Here is a 19401-nt window from a genome sequence, read left to right on the forward strand (position 1 = left end):
GAATTGAGTCTGCCTTTTTCTTCCTTCAATGTCACTATGACACTCAACAATCAATTCCACAGTCCTCATAATTACTACTGCCACCATATCCAAGAAATGCTAAAAATATGGCATAAACCTATATCCCACTACAACTCACCCCAGATGAGAGTATTAGTAATTGTAATAATCAGCATGCCAGGGATTATTACCACTCCTCTTTTCATCATGTGTAATGGGGTTCTTTTTGTAATCTTGTTAGCTAGTTCCAAAATCCCATCCTAAGGGTATGTTTCCTGGGACTACTTCTTAAGAGCAACTGTCTTTGCTTGGGTTCCCCCAGCATCAGAAGTAAGGACTTAAATACCAGTAGTTTATTTGGGAGTTGTGGAGAACACCAGCAAGGGAGTGAGGAGATGATATGGGCAAGAGAAGATAGCCAGTAAATGGTACACTTCTAAGCCAGGTACCAAGTGGGTAACTAGAGTTCGTTGTTGCTGTTAGGTGCCATCCAGTCAGTTCTGACTCGTAGTGACACTAAGTACAACACAACAAAACACTACCCAGTCCTGTGCCATCCTCACAATTGTTGTTATGCTTGAGCGCATTGTTGCAGCTTTGTGTCAATTAATCTCATTGACGGTCTTCCTCTCTATTGCTGACCCTCTAGTTTACCAAGCGTGATGTCCTTCTCCAGGGACTGGTCCCTTCTGATAACATGTCCAAAGTATGTGAGACGAAGTCTCACCATCCTTGCTTCTAAGGAGCATTCTGGCTGTACTTCTTCCAAGACAGATTTGTTAGTTCTTTTCGCAGGCCAGAGTATATTCAATATTCTTAGCCAACACCATAATTCAAAGGCGCCAGTTCTTCTTCAGTCTTCCTTATTCATTGCCTATCATGCATAAGAGGTGACTGGAAACACCACGGCATGGGTCAGGTGCACTTCAGTCTAAAAGATAACATCTTTAATTTTTAACACTTTAAAGAGGTCTTTTGCAGATTGGCCCAATGCAATGTGTCCTTTGATTTCCTGACTGCTGCTTCCATGGATATATGATTGTGGATCCAAGTAAAATGAAACCTTGACAACTTCAATCTTTTCTCCATTTATCGTGATGTTGCTTATTGGTCCAGTTGTGAGGAATTTTGTTTTCTATATGTTGACGTGTAATCCAAACTGAAGGGTGCGGTCTTTTATCTTCATCAGTAAATGCTTAAAATCTTCTTCACTCTTGGCAAGCAAGGTTGTGTTATCTGCATCATGCAGGTTGTTATGAGTCTTCCTTCATTCCTGAGGCCTCATTCTTCTTCATATAGTCAAGCTTCTTGGATCATTTGCTCAGTACACAGATAGAATAAGTATGATGAATTGATACAACCCTGACACACACCTTTCCTGACTTTAAACCACACAGTATCCCCTTGTTCTGTTCAAATGACTGCCTCTTGATCTATGCACAGGCTCCTTATGAGCACAGTTTAGTGTTCTGGAATTCCCATCCTTCACAATGTTATCCATAATTTGTTTTGATCCATACAGTCAAAGCCTTTGCATAGTCAATAAAACACAGGTAAACATCTTTCTGGTGTTTACTTTCAGCCAGGATCCATCGGATATCAACAACGATATCTCTTCTTCCACACCCTCTTCTGAATCCAGCCTGAATTTCTGAGGGTTCTCTGTCAATGCACTGCTGCATTCGCTTTTGAATGATCTTCAGCAAAATTTTACTTGCCTGTGATATTAATGATATTGTTCGATAATTTCTGTATTCATTTGGATCACCTTTCTTTGGAATAGGCATAAATACGGATCTCTTCCAGTCGGCTGGCCAGGTAGCTGTCTTCCAAATTTCTTGGCATAGATGAGTGAGCACTTCCAGTGCTACATCCGTTTGTTAAAACATTTCAATTTGTATTCTGTTAATCCCTGGAGCCTCGTTTTTCACCAATGCCTTCAGTGAAGCTTGCACTCTTTCTTCAGTACCATTGGTTCCTGATCATATGCTACTTCCTGAAATGGTTGAGCATCAACTAATTCTTTTTGGAACAGTGACTCTGTGTATTCCTTTCACCTTCTTTTGATGCTTCCTGGGTCATTTAATATTTTTTCTGTAGAATCCTTCAATATTGCAACTCAAGGCTTGAATTCTTTCTTCAACTCTTTCAGCTTGAGAAATGCTGAAGGTGTTCTTCCCTTTTGGAATCTTCTGTTCAGGTCTTTTACTTCATCATTTCTTCTGTTTGCTTTATCTACTCGATGTTCAAGAGTAAGTTTCAGAGTCTCTTCTTATATCCATTTTGTTTTTTTCCTTCCTTCTTATCTTTTTAATGACCTCTTGATTTCGTCATGTATGATGTCCTTGATGTCATTCCACAGCTCATCTGGTCTTTGGTAATCACTAAAGTCCTCAACACATCAAATCTATTTTTGAGATGTTTTTAAATTCAGGTAGGATATACTCAAGTCATACTTTGGCTCTCATGCACTTGTTCCAATTTTCTTCAGCTTCAACTTGAACTTGAATATGAGCAATTGATAGTCTGTTCTGCAGTAGGCCTCTGGCCTTGTTCTGACTAATGATATTGAGCTTTTCCATTGCCTCTTTCCACAGATGTAGTGGATTTGATTCCTGTGTATTCCACTCATCAAGGTCCACATGTATAGTCACTGTTTATGTTGTTGAAAAAAGGTATTTACAATGAAGAAGTCTTTGGTCTTGCAAAATTCTATCATGCAATCTCCGGCATCATTTCTATCACCGAGGCCATATTTTCCAACTACTGATCCTTCTTCTTTGATTCCAACTTTCGCAGCCAATCACCAGTAATTATCAATGCATTCTGATTGCATGCTTTATCAATTTCAGACTTCAGAAGGTGGTAAAAATCTTCAATTTCTTCATCATTGGCCTTAGTGGTTGGTGCATAAATTTCAATAATAGCGGTATTAACTGGTCTTCCTTGTAGCCATATGGATATCATCCTATCACTGACAGCACTGTACTTCAGGATACATCTTGAAATGTTCTTTTTGATGATGAATGCAATGCCATTCTTCTTCAATTTGTCATTCTTGGCATAGTAGACCATATGATTGTCTGATTCAAAATGGCCAATACCAGTCCATTTCAGCTCACTAATGCCTAGGATATCGATGTTTTTGTGTTCTATTTAATTTTTGACAATTTCCAATTTTTCTAGATTCAAACTTTGTACATTATATGGTCCATTTATTAATGGACATTTGCAGCTGTTTCTTCTCATTTTGTTTCATGCCACATCAGCAAATGAAGGTCTTAAAAGCTTGACTCCATCCACATCATTAAGATTGACTCTACTTTGAGGAAGCACATCTTCCCCAGTTGTCTTTTGAGTGCCTTCCAACCTGAGGGGCTCATCTTCCAGCACTATCTCAGACAATGTTCTGCTGCTATTCATAAGGTTTTCACAGGTCTTTCTTTCTAGTCTGTCTTAGTCTGGAAGCTCAGCTGAAACTTGTCCACCATTGGTTACCCTGATGGTATTTGAATATCGGTGGCATAGATTCCAGCATCACAGCAACACGCAAGCCCCCACAACAGGACAAACTGACAGATGTGTGGGGGAACTACAGTTTAATCCCACAGGAATACTTTGGAAAATAGTATAAATCACATGCCTCAGCATTATTCCAGCTTATAAACAAGGGATCTGTGGTATTACACACCATCTCACAACAATCTAGGTTTAAGACTGATCCAAAGAAGAGTTAATTCCCTGGCACTTGTGGCCTACTTCACTCACAGGCAGAGTGATCTCCTGCAGTTTTAGAAAAAGTTCTTATGAACAAAGATTCAGATACTGGTAATTAGAAGTCAGTAGGTGTACACTGAAATGGATATTGGTGAAACACTGAAGATATCGGCCCGCATTTGCTCCATGAGAAACACTCATGCACCTTTGCCCAGAATGAGATCTAGGAATGTAGATCAATGCAATTGCAGCAACCCGCCCCTGGTTCTGCCACCAAAGCAGTCTGTCAGTCTTTTGTCCTCTAGATTCCCTGCGTGAGAGTCAGACATAAGTACACAGAGCCCTTTTGCCCATCAATAACTGCAGCAGCATATATGTCTAGCTCTCCAAAGGGCCACAAAGACATTTATCCTAACTGTTTTAAGGCAAAGAAGGGAGGGAAGTAAGAGTTTTAACACAGCAATAGCCAACTCTTAGGAAATCATGGTACCAGTTTTCCCACCTCATTTAATCTCTGTGAGTCTCAGTTTCCACTTCTGTAAATCAGGGATGTGACAGTTAAGGCTATGTGTCAACTTGGCTGGGCCATAACTCTCAGTGCTTTTGGCAGTTATGATGTAGTTTGGTAGCTGTGTAATAATATAATCACTTCCATGATGACATCTGTTATAAGCAGCCAACCAGATGAAAGGGAGTTTCCTTGGGGGTGTGGCCTACATGCAGTATAGATGGGCTTTCTGGAAAACCTTGCTGACTTTTGCTTACTCTGGGTCCTGCAGCTGGCTCCTATTTATCTGACCTCTAGTTGTTGGGACTTGAACTAGCTGCTTACCTGCTGATCTTGGAAATCGTTGGCCTCCACAGCCTGTAAGCCAGAGACTTGCTGTCTGCTCTGACAATCTTGGGATGACCAGTCCCTGCAGTTATGTGAGTCAGGAAAAGCCTCCAGCCTGACCCACAGACTTGAGGCTTTCTAGCCTTTACAACCATGTGAGCCATTTCCTTGATATAAATCTCTCTGTATTTATGGTGGCTTAGTGGTTAAGAGCTATGGCTGCTAACCAAAAGGCTGGCAGTTAAAATCTACCAGGTGCTCCTTGGAAACTCTATGGGACAGTTCTACTCTGTCCTATAGGGTCGCTATGAGTCAGAATAGACTCCATGGCAATGTTTTTTTTTTTTTTTTTAACGTACATATACACTTCACTGGTTTTACTTTCCTAGAGAATCCAGTCTAAAACAAGGATAACAAACTTCCACTTTATAGTGTAATGTGAAGATTTTTGAAATATATGTGGAAATTTCTGAACACATAGAAGGCAGTCTGCAAATGTAAATTTTTATATTCTCTAATTGAGATTTAGCCCTCTTCTTTTCCCTTCTCCGAACCTCCATGTCTATTCCTAATTATTCTATAACATCGAAAGGAGAAGTAGATGATGTAGAACCTCCAGAGAGCGTGGAAGTTCTACACAAGCCTCACGGATGATTTGAAATCATGGAGGTTTGATATCTGGGCTACTGACATGAAATCAGCTTTTGCCTGATTCCAACGCTGAATGGTCAGAGGAAGCCACATGGAAGAGAAGAAACGGTCACTACACTCGCTCTGATGGGTTATGGGATGCCTATCAGAACAGGAAACACAGGCGGTAGTTTTTGTCTCTACTTTAATGTCAGCTGATCCGTATTATTGGAAACACAGGTACATTTTTCTATTAAACAAATTTGTGATCATTATTAATAGAAAAATCAAAAATCAAAGGATAGATACTCTAACAGAAGATAATCTAAATTATATTATTTTTCTAACAAAAGATACATTTCTGCATGATTATATTGGCTTACATAGATCTTTCAATTGTAATAATTTTATTCTTCAGAATTTGATCATAAAATCCAAAGAACTATCTTTTCTCCCTTTTTAATGAGAGAAAAAAGCAAACTCTTGGGATTATGATTGTGTCATATCTCACGAGAGTGCATCTTGCTCTTGGATTTGAGCTTTCCATTAAGGACACTGAAAATACAACATAATCCATTACTTAAATCAGGTATTAAGTCAACAGGAATTCATTTGTTTCTCAGAACATTAACACAATTCAAAATTATCTTAGCATCTGCCATCCTTTACTAACAATAGCAACTTGCTATTAGTTTCTTCACCACCATCTAGGCATGAATTCACTAGAAGCAAGACCCAATAGTAGCTAAAGAGGCCTAATGTCCTTCCCAGGCCCATAGTAAGTTGCCACCTCAACAAACAGGCCAGGAACCATCATTAGTTGCAGGAGTGAGAGAGAATAGCAGTGTGTGTGTGTCTTAATGACCTGATGATTTGTGCGTACCTCTATTATAACACTTATCACATTCCTGAAATTATTTACCTACATGTACAACTCCCACAATGGACAGAAGCAAAGCCCTGGCAGGCAGACATCAGGTTTGATTCATCTCTGCACTGTGTAGAGTAGAAGTATCATAAATAAAAGCCCTACACACACTCACTTCCAATAATAGCTTTTATCCTCCTTCCGAAAGTTGTGCATACAAAGAACTGAACAGATGGATTTGAGTTTTGCTTTTTCCATGTCCTCTGGCTCATCTTTCTATGGAGGTACTTAAGATCAAAATGGTCAAAGCAATAAGCAGAGCAGAGCTTACAAAGAGCAGTGGTGTGGAAGTATACCTGAAGTTTCTTTCTAAGACATCCTTAGCTGTCTTGGGGTGGTTTTTCCAGAGAAGCAAAACCAGTAAAATCGTAAAAATATATATAGAGAGAGATTTATATCAAGGAAATGGCTTACACGGTTGTAGAGGCTGAAACACCCCAAGTCCATGGGTCAGGATAGAGGCTTCTCCTAATTCATATAGCTGCAGGGGCTGGCAAACCCAAGGTAGGTAGGCCAGAGAGCAGGGCTTTTGCTCACAGACTCTGAAGACTGATGAATCCCAAGATTGGCAGGTAAGACCACAGGCAATCTGCTAGCTCAAGGCCCAAGAACCAGAGTTCAGAGGAACACGAGCCAGCTGCAGGATCCAGAGTGAGCAAAAAGCCCAGGAGCCTTGCCAGAAGGTACACTTATATTTGATGCAGGCCACACACTGAAGGAAACTCCCTTTCAGCTGACTGGCTACTCACAGCGGATCCCATCACGGAGGTGATCCTATCATACAACTGCCAAACCACTGAGAATCATGGCCCAGCCAAGTTGACACACAATCTTAATCATCACATTCCCTAACCCCAAACCAGAGAAAGAGCTGAAGGCAATGAAGATAAATCTGTAGAAAAGGGAAAGGAACAATATTCCCTGAGCAACTACTATAATGTACATTTGCAAAAATGATCTCTTAATCTTTGGAACATACCTTTGAGATAGAGAGAATTGTCTCCACTTTATAAAGAATTATTTCCATTTCATATGTGAAGAAAATAAGAGGTTAAATAATTTGTCCAAGGGCACACAACTACTAAGTGATAAAGCGAGGATTCAAATCTAAGTTTACATGTCTCCAAAGCCTGCTCTTTCCTCTAATTCAAGGAGCCTTCCTGGAAGCTACTGAGTAGAAAGCCACTGCACCTGTGGCTAAATCCCCCATTGGCAAGGCACCAGACTCCAGGGGTGGCTACAGTCTCAGTTGGCTGGGTCCCTTGAGCCCCAACAGTCAGGATGTTCAGAGGTTAGAAATGGCAGAGCTGGTGTGGGTGGCCTGGGGTGTCCAGTCACTGGGGCCCAAAGGGTTTAATAACTCTTTGCTGAGCTTAAGACTGCAGGTTTTCAATTATCCAGCATCCAATAAGTAAGCCATAGTCAGTTTTATATAATGCATAAGGTTCCCACAATTTCTTTCTGCACCCATAAAATGTATTAGATGCTCTACCAGGCCTTATGTAATTTACATCTTTTTTTTTTTTTTTGCAAACCAGTTGTCAAAATCAAAACTTACAAAAGAATTTACTTCCACCTCTTTTTACCAGCCAAAGCTTTGGCTCTATTTGAGATGTCCAGTGGGACCACACTGAAGCCTGAGATTTTCTTCTTACACAGCCCAAGCTCTCTAAAGATTTGGCAACAGACGATGTCCTCAGAGGATTTGTAGCCTGGAGCTGGAGGCCTGCCTATTCCTGGCTTGTTTCATGTGAAGAACAAAAACCCCAAACACCACCTAACGGAGGAAATGGGATCGATGGGAATTCAAAGGTGACTCCTAGAAGTGACCTGCCTAAAGCTTGTTCCCATAGTACACTTTCTCCTACAAGAAGTTTCTCAACAATCGTGTTAAATGACTTTTTAGTTGTTTTTGTTTGTTTGTTTTAAATAACATTACCTTTCAGTGGCCTGCATAACTACAGCTGGCAGAATTGGGAGCAGTAAGAAGTAGATAGGAAGCAGATTTTGATTCAGCCTAATACCAAACTTTCCAAATCATGATTGTTGAATGGGGTAGTAATTGAATTGGGAGCAATTCAGGATTGAACTATATTAACTCCGAAGGTCAGAGTTACAATTCCATGATTTTAAATTTAACCAGTCACCTGGTAAGACATAAAGGGACATGAGACATGTAGGAGACACGTAGGACACGGGACAGCTAAGTGTTGGTGAGACCTTGAACCTGGAGAGCTGTGATGTAGTGGTTCTCTTGGTACAGAACCCTATGAAGTCAGGATGACCGAGTTCCAAGAAACAGGCTTGAGGGGGAATCTAAAGGGGAGGGTATTATTAGTTTCCCAGGGCTGCTGCAACAAATCACCACAGACTGGGATCCCTGGTGGTGCTGTGGTTAAGAGCTTGGCTGCTAACCAAAGGGTCAGCAGTTCAAATCCACCAGCTGCTCCTTGGAAACCCTATGGGGCAGCTCTACTCTTCCTATAGAGTTGTTATGAGTCGGAATCCACTTGATGGGACAGGGTTTTTTTTTTTTTTTTGGTTTGGGTGGCTGAAAACAACAGGAGTTTATTCTCTTCAGTCCCAGAGGCTAGAAGTCCAAAATGAAGCTGTCAGCAAAGCCACGTTCCCTCTGAAGGCTTTGGGAACAATCCTTCCTTGCCTCTTTCTAGCTTCTGGTGGATCCCAGCAATCCTTGACTGGTAGCTGTATCACTCCAATCTCTGCTTCTGTTGTCACGTGGACTTCATCTCTGTGTGTATTTCTGTGTGTCCTCTCTTCTTATAACAACACCAGTCATTGGATTTAGGATCCAACCTAATCCAGTTATGACCTCATCTTTACTAATTACATCTGCAAAGACCCTATTCCAAACAAGGCCACATTCTTAAGTCCTAGGGAGACATACGTTTCGGGGGGACACTAGTCAACCCACCGTAGGGGTCTTGGAGCAGGTATCAGAGGAGGATCATATCTCTGACTTCTGGCTTGCTAAAGGCCAGAACCCAAATGAAGTTCAAGAGGAACGGCTCATGAGGGAAGGAACTGTATGCTGGAGGTCAGTGAATACTCAGTTACCATGAGCTCAGTCCTGATTCTCTAAGAGATAAGCTGAGAGACCCATCCCACCACCACACATTCTCCCCCAGAATAAAACAAATCTGTAACTATAGTCACAGATGCAAACTTAAAATGAGAAATCTAAGGAACACAGGTGGGAGGAGCTCAGGAATGGGCAGGCAGCATGGTGAAGGCATGGAACATGTCTGCTGTAGGATGAGTCTCTTGGGCACTGGATTCCTAGTCAAAGCCTCCTTGCCCTGCCTCATCTTAAAGTGGTAGGTCCACCTGACACCAGCGATAACGACCACTTGCTCTTTGATTTTGCTGAGGTCAGCCCCACCAAAGCGCGTGTGATCCTGATCAAGGATTCACTTGAAACCAGAGACCCAGAAACTACAGCACCCCTCATTCTCTGCTGGTATTAGCGTGATAATTTATTAATGTGGTATTAATGTGATAATTTCACAGGAATTTTCAATGTCCAAAATGCCAAGTCTATTTTCTTTGTCACATGGTCTCTCTGCCTTCTTTATGACAGAACACGACAATATGGCATTCATTCTGTCTGACTTTCAGAAGCATCAGGGTACATTAGAAAGTGTACAGGCTTTGGGGCCTGACAGATATAGGTCTGAAATCTAGCATTACAACTTACCAACTGTGCAACCCTGGAATTATTTTTCAAACTCTCTGAAAACCAGTCTCAACTCTGTCATCTATAAAATGGGAATTCTAATAACTGTGTGGAAGAGCTGAAAACTGGAATCAATGATTCAAGAGTGAGGGTTAACAGAGATCCCAGGAAGTGCCGAATATATGTTCATTCTCTGCTTCATCCTCGCTTCCTGTCCTCCTCAGATTGCACCATGCCCTTTAAGGAGCCAGATTCTCCCTCTAACAGGATGTGATATTTTAAAAATAGGATACGTTTTCAATGATGGCTATGTAATCTATATAAAATAAAGCACCTTCTGCCAACTAAACAGAGGAGAACATGTACTCATTCCTGTTCTAATTTAATCTGTCTGAGTGCCTGGAGGTCTTTGCGTGGTAAATATTGTTTTCCCTCTGACCTTGGTACAGCATTCCCATTGAATTTGTCTTAGTTCATCCTTTTGATGTCATGCCAATGCCTCCCTAATACACTGAAAACACTTTGTTGAAAACAGAGATTAGTGGAATCTTGTTGTTGTTAGGCGTTGTTGAGCCGGTTCCGACTCATAGCGACCCCACGTACAACAGAACAAAACACTGCCCAGTCTAATAACCAGTAAATATCTGTTTATCCTGGATGGTTGGCAAGTGGGATGTTTGGGTAACTTGTTTTTCTGCCTAATGACGAGGTAGCGGGTATGCCTGAATTACCCATTTTCAAAGAAAAGAACCCATCAAAACACATGACCCATACTGAACACAGTGAGATATTTGGTGATTTGGGGGCCTCCTTAGAGGCTGGCAGGGACATGGAGCATCAAAAACTTTGGCTGGAACAAGAGAATAAGTAGAGTTCTGCTCTCACAAGCTCTGGAAATTTTTAAAAAGCATCTTTTTACTTGTTCCTTGTTTCTTTTTCACCAAGATTCAGAGAAAACATCAGTTCAAGGATTTCCTCCATAAAATAAAAGAAGTATTTACATATGTTGCTGAATTTGGACAATTCATGTTCAACGTGTCACTGATTAGAGTCAATACAGTTCAGGTCTTCAACGCTTTGGCCCCATGTGGATAGACTGAGATATTCATGACCTAAATGTGCTGCCTTTACATCCATATAGTTTATTTTTTATACAAATAATTTTTCCTTTCTTATTTTAAAGCAAATGTGTATTCATTGCAGAGCATTGAGAAAATACAGCCAAGAAGGAAAAGAAACAAAAAACAAAAGCATCTGTAATTTACCATTTGGAAATGACTACTGATAATACTTTGTTGTTTTTTTGTTCTACACATATGTATTTCTTAAAAAGGGGTTCATATTATATAAACTGCAATGGTACCTACTCTTTTGCCTTCTTAACAATATATCATAATCATCACTCCATGTCAATATTATTCTTCAACATACTTTTTTTTTAATGATTGTGAAGGATTCCATGTATCTATCTAGTAACACTCTTAAGAGCAACATTCTGATTTTGAAAAGGAAAACATACTTTTATGGCCAAATCTTTGCTTACATTCAAGTTTATTTCTGCAGGATTAATTCTTGGGAATCTAACTGAAGGACTAAGGGCATTATTTTAAAATGTATATATTGTCAAAGATTTGAACTGAAGTATACACTCCATTGGGGCCCTGGGGCACAGTGGTTAAGTGCTTGGCTGCTAACCAAAAGGTCAGCAGTTCAAATCTACCAGCCGCTCCTTGGAATGCTACGGGGCAGTTCCACTCTGTCCTATAGGGTCACTATGAGTGGAAATTGACTTGATGATTGCAAATGGGTTTCATTTTTTGGTTTTATACACTTCATTAGCAGTATACTGATGTTTATGTGTCTATTTCTAAGAAGACTATGAAATTTTTGATGTCAGGAATTGTATCCTATCCATTTTTATGTTTAACATATTTATGTTTTTGAACATTGTCATTGAAATATTTGTGGAATGAATAAATGATTTAATGAATCTTTTATTGTTTGAAAGAATGCGTAACATAAGGTAAGTTTGTATAATGCCTCAAGCAATGGCCTAGATACTCTGGGAAGATACTAGGGACAGAGAGAACAATTCACAGACAGCAATAAGACATACATATGTAATATATAATCATAGTGATGAGATGTGTAAGCTTATAGCATATATAAGCCAGTTATAATTGTTTTGAAATATACACAGATAGGTTGAACAAGAACAGGTAGAGAGAACAAGGCTAGATGATACATGATAGAGGTTCCTGAAAGATAATTTTCTCTAAACACAAATCTACTTTGAATCTGGAAACAAGTCCCTTTCACTTAAGAATTTGTGTTTTATTGGCATCTAAAAACTAGGAAGTAGAATGACCTTGAAATTCAGTTTGTTTAGGTTATTTCACCCAGGTCAAAGGGCCAGCTCATCCCACTAGAATTTAGGAATACTTCAATGGCTTTTAAATTACCTAGGATAGAATTATACCTATAGAATTATACCTGTCAACAGTTGTGCTTCCAGACCTCTTGGTTCATTGATGGTGAATGGTTGTGGACTGCTCCCAATTATCCATTCAATAATCACGTTTACCTTCTCTAATGTTTCTTTCCCCAGGCCATCTCTGCTTCAAGCATAGAAACCCAAAGACTTGGCTAACATTCACAGAAATATTTGGCTTCTACCATCACTCAGTTTATTACTTTATTAATTAATTTGTGGTTATTTATTGAGAACCTATAATATGCCTTTTAACCTGCTTTGGGAAAATGATGCGATGTGATGTACACCACAATGCCTGGCATAAACGAGAGCCAATGGATACCTGGAGCAAGAAAGTACCTATCTCTGGGAGCCAGGAAAGTCTCATAGTAGATGACCCTTGAACGTGAATCTTGAAAAACATTTACCTTGATCTGTCATCAATGAGAGGGGAGAAACTGTGCTTTTTACATTTATTTGATCAATCAGAGCCACATGAGTTTTTTACACAGATAATCTTTATGTGATTTACCCAAATCATTCCACACCTTTAGACACCTCCCAACCTAAGTCCGTGTTCAATATGATTCTTAAGGTAAGAGTGAGATTTTGGCAAAATCTACTCTTCACTTACAGAATCCCCCTCCTTGGTTGGACTGCAGGATTTCTCAATATTGGTACTATTAATATTTGGCATCAGATGATGCTATGTTTTGGGGAGGGGACTATCCTAGGAATTGCAGGATATTTATCACATCTGAGATTTCTACCCACTAGATGTTTAGATGTTTAGGTGTTGGAGGTGTTGGTGGTAACTTCCACTCGTTAAAATACAAAATGTCTCCAGACATTGTTAACATTCTCTGGGGGAAAAACTACCACAAGCTGAGAATCACTGAGTTGAAGGGAGGTGTACCTTGGTCTTCTCTACAATAAGAAATTCCAAAGACGTGTATTTTCCTTATTGCAAAAATAAACACTTATTTATAGGCCCCAGGGCAGTAAAGACATACCTCATATATACTTGTGGACTGATTTATTAATTGGTTGATTGATCATTTGTTTAAAGTTCAATAAAAATTAAAGAAAATAAACATAGTGGCAGCAAAGAATAAGAAATAGGACCTCATAAAAAGTCAGCAAAGGGGGAGGCAGAGCCAAGATAGCGGAATAGACAGGTGCTTCTGGTGAGCCCTCTTTACAACAAAGACATGAAAAAACAAGTGAAATGAGTATATTTTTGACAAGCTGGGAGCCCTGAGCTTCAAAGGCAAGCTTAGAAAATGAACTGAGGGGCAGAAGGAGGAAGAGACCGTTCAGAAAAGGAGAGGAGTTACCGGACCTGAATCGCAGGGAGCCCTCAGGCACCATTCCCGGAGCAGCGGTGGTGGCAGGCTGGTACCAGTGTTCGGCCGCAGTTTCCTCAGGGAGAAGCAGCCAGCCACACAGCCTACTAACACCTCCAGAACCTGAGAAGAAGGGTGATTTCAGCAAGATAAGTACTTCCATATATTTTACCGTGCCTCCCACCCCCAAGCCGACTTCGGTGGCTGAATTCCCTGGGCCTGAGATAGGCACTGTTGAGCACCTAGAGCCATCCTCCCAGCCTTGGAGAAGGAAAAAATTTGCAATTGGGGGAAAAGATAATTTGCTAGCTCCACTAACCAGGGGAGCTCAGGGCAGAAGTGGCTCCAGTCCAGGCATAAACCATCCATGGACTTTGAGCAACTTTCCCTTCTCCATGGACCCGTGTGGGCCTATTTCAGGAGAATAGGCCCTTGTTGGCAGACTCCAACCGTTTCAGCTGTGAGGTGGAGAGGTGGGTATTTCATGATTGACATTGCTTTGCCTGTTAAACAAGGTCCTCACCTACCCACATCAGGGACCTAAGGACTGGCACCTCCATTCAGGTCACCCAGCCACCCACGACAGGGGTCTAAAGATAACTGGTACGTCCCAGTCCTTACAACCAAAAACTTTGGATGCCCATGGTCCGTCTGCAGAACCCACCCACCTACATGCTCTAGAAACAGATATGTGCTTTCCTCACAGACACTTGGGGGTAGCTTCTCAGCCCCCGCCTTGTTCAGAGCTTGACCCCCTGCTGCAATCAGATACCGGTATATATGACAATCACCCCTGCCCCTCTCAGACTGTAGGACAGAGCCTGTACTACACACTAGATGATCAGCTACCTGGAAACCTGAGCTGAATTCATACAAGAAAACTGAATGGACTCCGAGACTGATATACTGGATAACAGCTCTAGCCATCTAGGGACAGGACGTTAGAACTCCAAAGGTGAAAATAACCAAGCTATCTCACTAAAGGAACCCATAGGGGTATAGCAAACCAAAACAAGGCAAGAAGCAATGACACAGTAAGCAAACATAAACTAATACATTAACTTATAGATGGCTCGGAGACAACAGTCAATATCAAGTCACATAAAGAAACAGACCATGATCATCTCAACAGGCTCTCAAAACAAAGAATCCAGGGATATTCTAGATGAAAGTGCATTCCTGGAATTACCAAAGCCAGAATACAAAAGTTGAATATACAGAACCCTTCAAGACATCAGGAAGGAAATGAGGCAATACAAAGAACAAGCCAAGGAACACACAGATAAAACAATTGAAGAAATTAGAAAGATTATTCAGGAGCATAATGAAAAGCTTAATAAGCTGAAAAAATCCATAGACAGACAGCAATCAGAAATTCAGAAGATTAACAATAAAACTACAGAAGTAGAAAACTCAGTAGAAAGTCAGAGGAGCAGAATTGAGCAAGTAGAAGCTAGAATTTCTGAACTTGAAGATAAATCACTTGGCACTAATATATTTGAAGAAAAATCAGATAAAAGAATTTTAAAAAAATGAAGAAAACTTAAGAATCATGTGGGACTCTATCAAGAGAAACAACCTGAAAGTGATTGGAGTACCAGAACAGGGAGGGGTAACAGACAATACAGAAAGAATTGTTGAAGATTCGTCGGCAGAAAACTTTCCTGATATTGTGAAAGATAAGAAGATATCTATCCAAGGTGCTCATCGAACTCCATATAAGGTAGATTTTAAAAGAAAGTTACCAAGCCATATTATAATCAAACTTGCCAAAACCAAAGATAAAGACAGAATTATAAGAGCAGCAAGGGATAAACGAAAAGTCACCTACAAAGGAGAGTCAATAAGAATAAGCTCGGACTACTTGGCAGAAACCATGCAGGCAAGAAAGCAATGGGATGACAAATTGAAGAAGTTGAAGGAAAAAAACTGCCTGCCAACAATCATATATCCAGCAAAACTGTCTCTTAAATATGAAGGTGAAATTAAGACATTTTGAGATAAACACAAGTTTAGGGAATACATAAAAGCCAAACCAAAACTACAAGAAATACTAAAGGGAGTTCTTTGGTTAGAAAATCAATAATATCAGGTATCGACCCAAGACTAGAACACTGGGCAGAGCAACCAGAAGTCAACCCAGAAAGGGAAATCCATAAAAACAGAGCAAGATTATTAAAAAAACAAAACAAAACAAAAGCTCAAAACAGGGTAACAGCGATGTTATTATATGAAAGAAGACAACATTAAAATAATAAAGAGGGACTAAGAAATGTATTCATACATCTTCCATATGGAGAGGAAGATACGGTGATACAAAAAAATAAAAGTTAGGTTTAAATTTAGAAAAATGAGGGTAAATAGTAAGGTAATCACAAAGGAGACAAACTATCCTACTCATCAAAATAAAATACAAGAAAAAAATAGAGACTCAGCAGAAACAAAATCAACAACAACAAATATGAGGAAAGGACAATATATAAAGATAATCTACTCAGCACATAATATTAAGTGGGGAAAATGAAACTGTCAACAACACACAAAAAAAGACATCAAAATGACAGCACTGAATTCATACCTATCCATAATTACACTGAACGTAAATAGACTAAATGCACCAATAAAGAGAGAGAATGTGGCAGAATGGATTAAAAAACAAGATCCGTCTATACGCTGCCTACAAGAGACACACCTTAGACTTACAGACAGAAACAAACTAAAATTCAAAGGATGGAAAAAAATATATCAAGCAAACAACAATCAAAAAAGAGCAGGAGTGGCAATATCAATTTCTGACAAAATAGACTTTACAGGTAAATCCAGCAGAAAGGATAAAGAAGTGCACTATATAATGATTAAACGGACAATACACCAAGAAGATATAACCATATTAAATATTTATGCACCCAATGACAGGGCTGCAAGATACATAAAACAAACTCTATCAGCGTTGAAAAGTGAGATAGACAGCTCCAAAATAATAGTATGAGGCTTCAACACACCACTTTTGGTGAAGGACAGGACATCCAGATAGAAGCTCAATAAAAACATGGAAGATCTAAATCCCACAATCAAGTAATTTGACCTCACAGAAATATACAGAACACTCCACCCAAGAGCAACCAAGTATACTTTCTTTTCTAGTGTACATGGAACATTCTCTAGAATAGACCACATACTAGGTCATAAAGCAAGCCTGAGCAGAATCCAAAACATTGAAATATTACAAAGCGCCTTCTCTGACCATAAGGCCATAAAAGTAGAATTCAATAACAGGAAATGCAAAAAAGAAATCAAACACTTGGAAACTGAACAATACCCTGGTCAAAAAAGACTGGAGTATAGGAGGCTTTAAGGATGGAATAAAGAAATTCATAGAATCCAATGAGAATGAAAACACTTCCTATCAGAACCTTTGGGACACAGCAAAAGTGGTGCCCAGAGGTCAATTTATATCAATAAATGCACACATACAAAAAGAAGAAAGGGCCAAAATCAAAGAATTATCCCTACAACTTGAACAAATAGAGAAAAACAAAAGAAAGCCACAGGCACCAGAAGAAAACAAATAATAAAAATTAGAGCTGAACTAAATGAAATAGAAAACAGAAAAACAATTCAAAGAATTAACAAGACCAAAGGCTGGTTTTTGAAAAAATCAACAAAATTGATAAAGCACTGGCAAAACTGACAAAAGAAAAACAGGAGAGGAAGCATATAGCCTGAAGAAGAAATGAGAGGGGAGATATTACAACAGAACCAACTGAAATTAAAAGAATCAAATCAATTTACTATGAAAAATTGTCCTCTACCAAATTTGAAAACCTAAAAGAAATGGACGAATTCCTAGAAACACACTACCTACCTAAACTAACACAAACAGAGGTGCAACAACTAAATAGACCCATGAAAAAGAAAAGATTGAAAAGGTAATAATAATAAAAAAAAAAAATCCCAACAAAAAAAGCCCAGGCCCTGACGGCTTCACTGCAGAGTTCTACCAAACATTCAGAGAAGAGTTAACACCACTACTACTAAAGGTATTTCAGAGCATAGAAAAGGACGGAATACTACCAAACTCATTCTATGAAGCCACCATATCCCTGATACCAAAACCAGGTAAAAACACAAAAAAAGAAAATTATAGATCTATACCCCTCATGAACGTAGATGCAAAAATCCTCAACAAAATTCTAGCCAATAGAATTCAAAAACATATCAAAAAATAATTCACCATAACCAAGTGGGATTCATACTAGGTATGCAGTGATGGTTCAACATTAGAAAAACAATTAACGTAATCCACCACATAAATAAAAGACAAGAATCACATGATTTTATCAACTGATGCAGAAAAGGCATTTGACAAAGTTCAAAGCCCATTCACGATAAAAACTCTCAGCAAAATAGGAATAGAAGGAAAATTCCTTAACATAATAAAGGGCATTTATAAAAAGCTAATAGCCAACATCACCCTAAATGGAGAGAGCCTGAGAGCATTCCCATTGAGATCGGGAACCAGACAAGGATGCCCTTTATTACCGCTCTTATTCAGCATTGTGTTGGAGGTCCTAGCCAGAGCAATTAGGCTAGATAAAGATAAAGCGCATCCAGATTGGCAAGGAAGAAGTGAAATTATCTCTATTTCCAGATGACATGATCTTATACACAGAAAACCCTAAGGAATCCTCCAGAAAACTACTGAAACTAATAGAAGAGTTCAGCAGAGTATCAGGATACAATATACAAAAATCAGTTGGATTCCTCTACACCAACAAAAAGAACATTGAAGAGGAAATCACGAAATCAGTGCCATTTACTGTAGCCTTCAAGAAGATAAAATACTTAAGAATAAATCTTACCAGAGATGTAAAAGACTTATACAAAGAAAACTATAGTACACTCCTGCAAGAAACCAAAAGAGACCTACGTAAGTGGAAAAGCATACCTTGCTCATGGATAGGAAGACGTAACATTATAAAAATGTCTGCTCTACCCAAAGTGATCTATACATTTAATGCAATTCTGATCAAAATCCCAATGACATTCTTTAATGAGGTGGAGAAACAAATCACCAACTTCATATGGAAGGGAAAGAGGCCCCGGAGAAATAAGGCATCACTGAAAAAGAAGAACAAGGTGGGAGGCCTTACTTTACCTGATTTTAGAACCTATTATACCACCACAGTAGTCAAAACAGCCTGCTACTGGTACAACAACAGATACCGGGACCAATGGAACAGAACTGAGAATCCAGACATAAATCCACCCACATGTGAGTAGTTGATATTTGACAAAGGCCCCAAAACAGTTAAATGGGGAAAAGACAGTCTTTTTAACAAATGGTGCTGGCATAACTGGACATCCATCTGCAAAAAAATGAAACAAAACCTATGATACCTCACTCCATGCACAAATACTAACTCAAAATGGATCAAAGATCTAAATATAAAATCTAAGATGATAAAGATCAGGAAAAATATAGGGACTTTAGGAGCCCTAATACATGGCATAAACAGCATACAAAACATTACTAAGAATGCAGAAGAAAAACTGGATAACTGGGAGCTCCTAAAAATCAAACACCTATGCTCATCCAAAGACTTCACCAAAAGAGTAAAAAGATTACCTACAGACTGGGAAAAAGTTTTTAGCTATGACATTTCTGATCAGTGCCTGATCTCTAAAATCTACATGATACTGCAAAAACTCAACTACAAAAAGACAAATAACCCCATTGAAAAATGGGCAAAAGATATGAATAGACACTTCACT

General features: G+C 39.3%; 1 protein-coding gene across 1 annotated transcript in view; it reads right to left on the bottom strand.

The window, feature by feature from the left end:
• Positions 1–19401, bottom strand: part of C7H11orf87 (chromosome 7 C11orf87 homolog) — a 103430-nt gene that overhangs the window by 12338 nt on the left and 71691 nt on the right. Inside the window, exon 2 of the mRNA XM_049889379.1 lies at positions 13623–13749. The gene's annotated coding sequence lies outside the window, so the exon portion shown is untranslated. The remainder of the gene's footprint in view (positions 1–13622; positions 13750–19401) is intronic.

This window comes from Elephas maximus, chromosome 7, assembly GCF_024166365.1.
Source record: "Elephas maximus indicus isolate mEleMax1 chromosome 7, mEleMax1 primary haplotype, whole genome shotgun sequence".
In the NCBI taxonomy this organism is placed as follows: Eukaryota; Metazoa; Chordata; class Mammalia; order Proboscidea; family Elephantidae; genus Elephas; species Elephas maximus.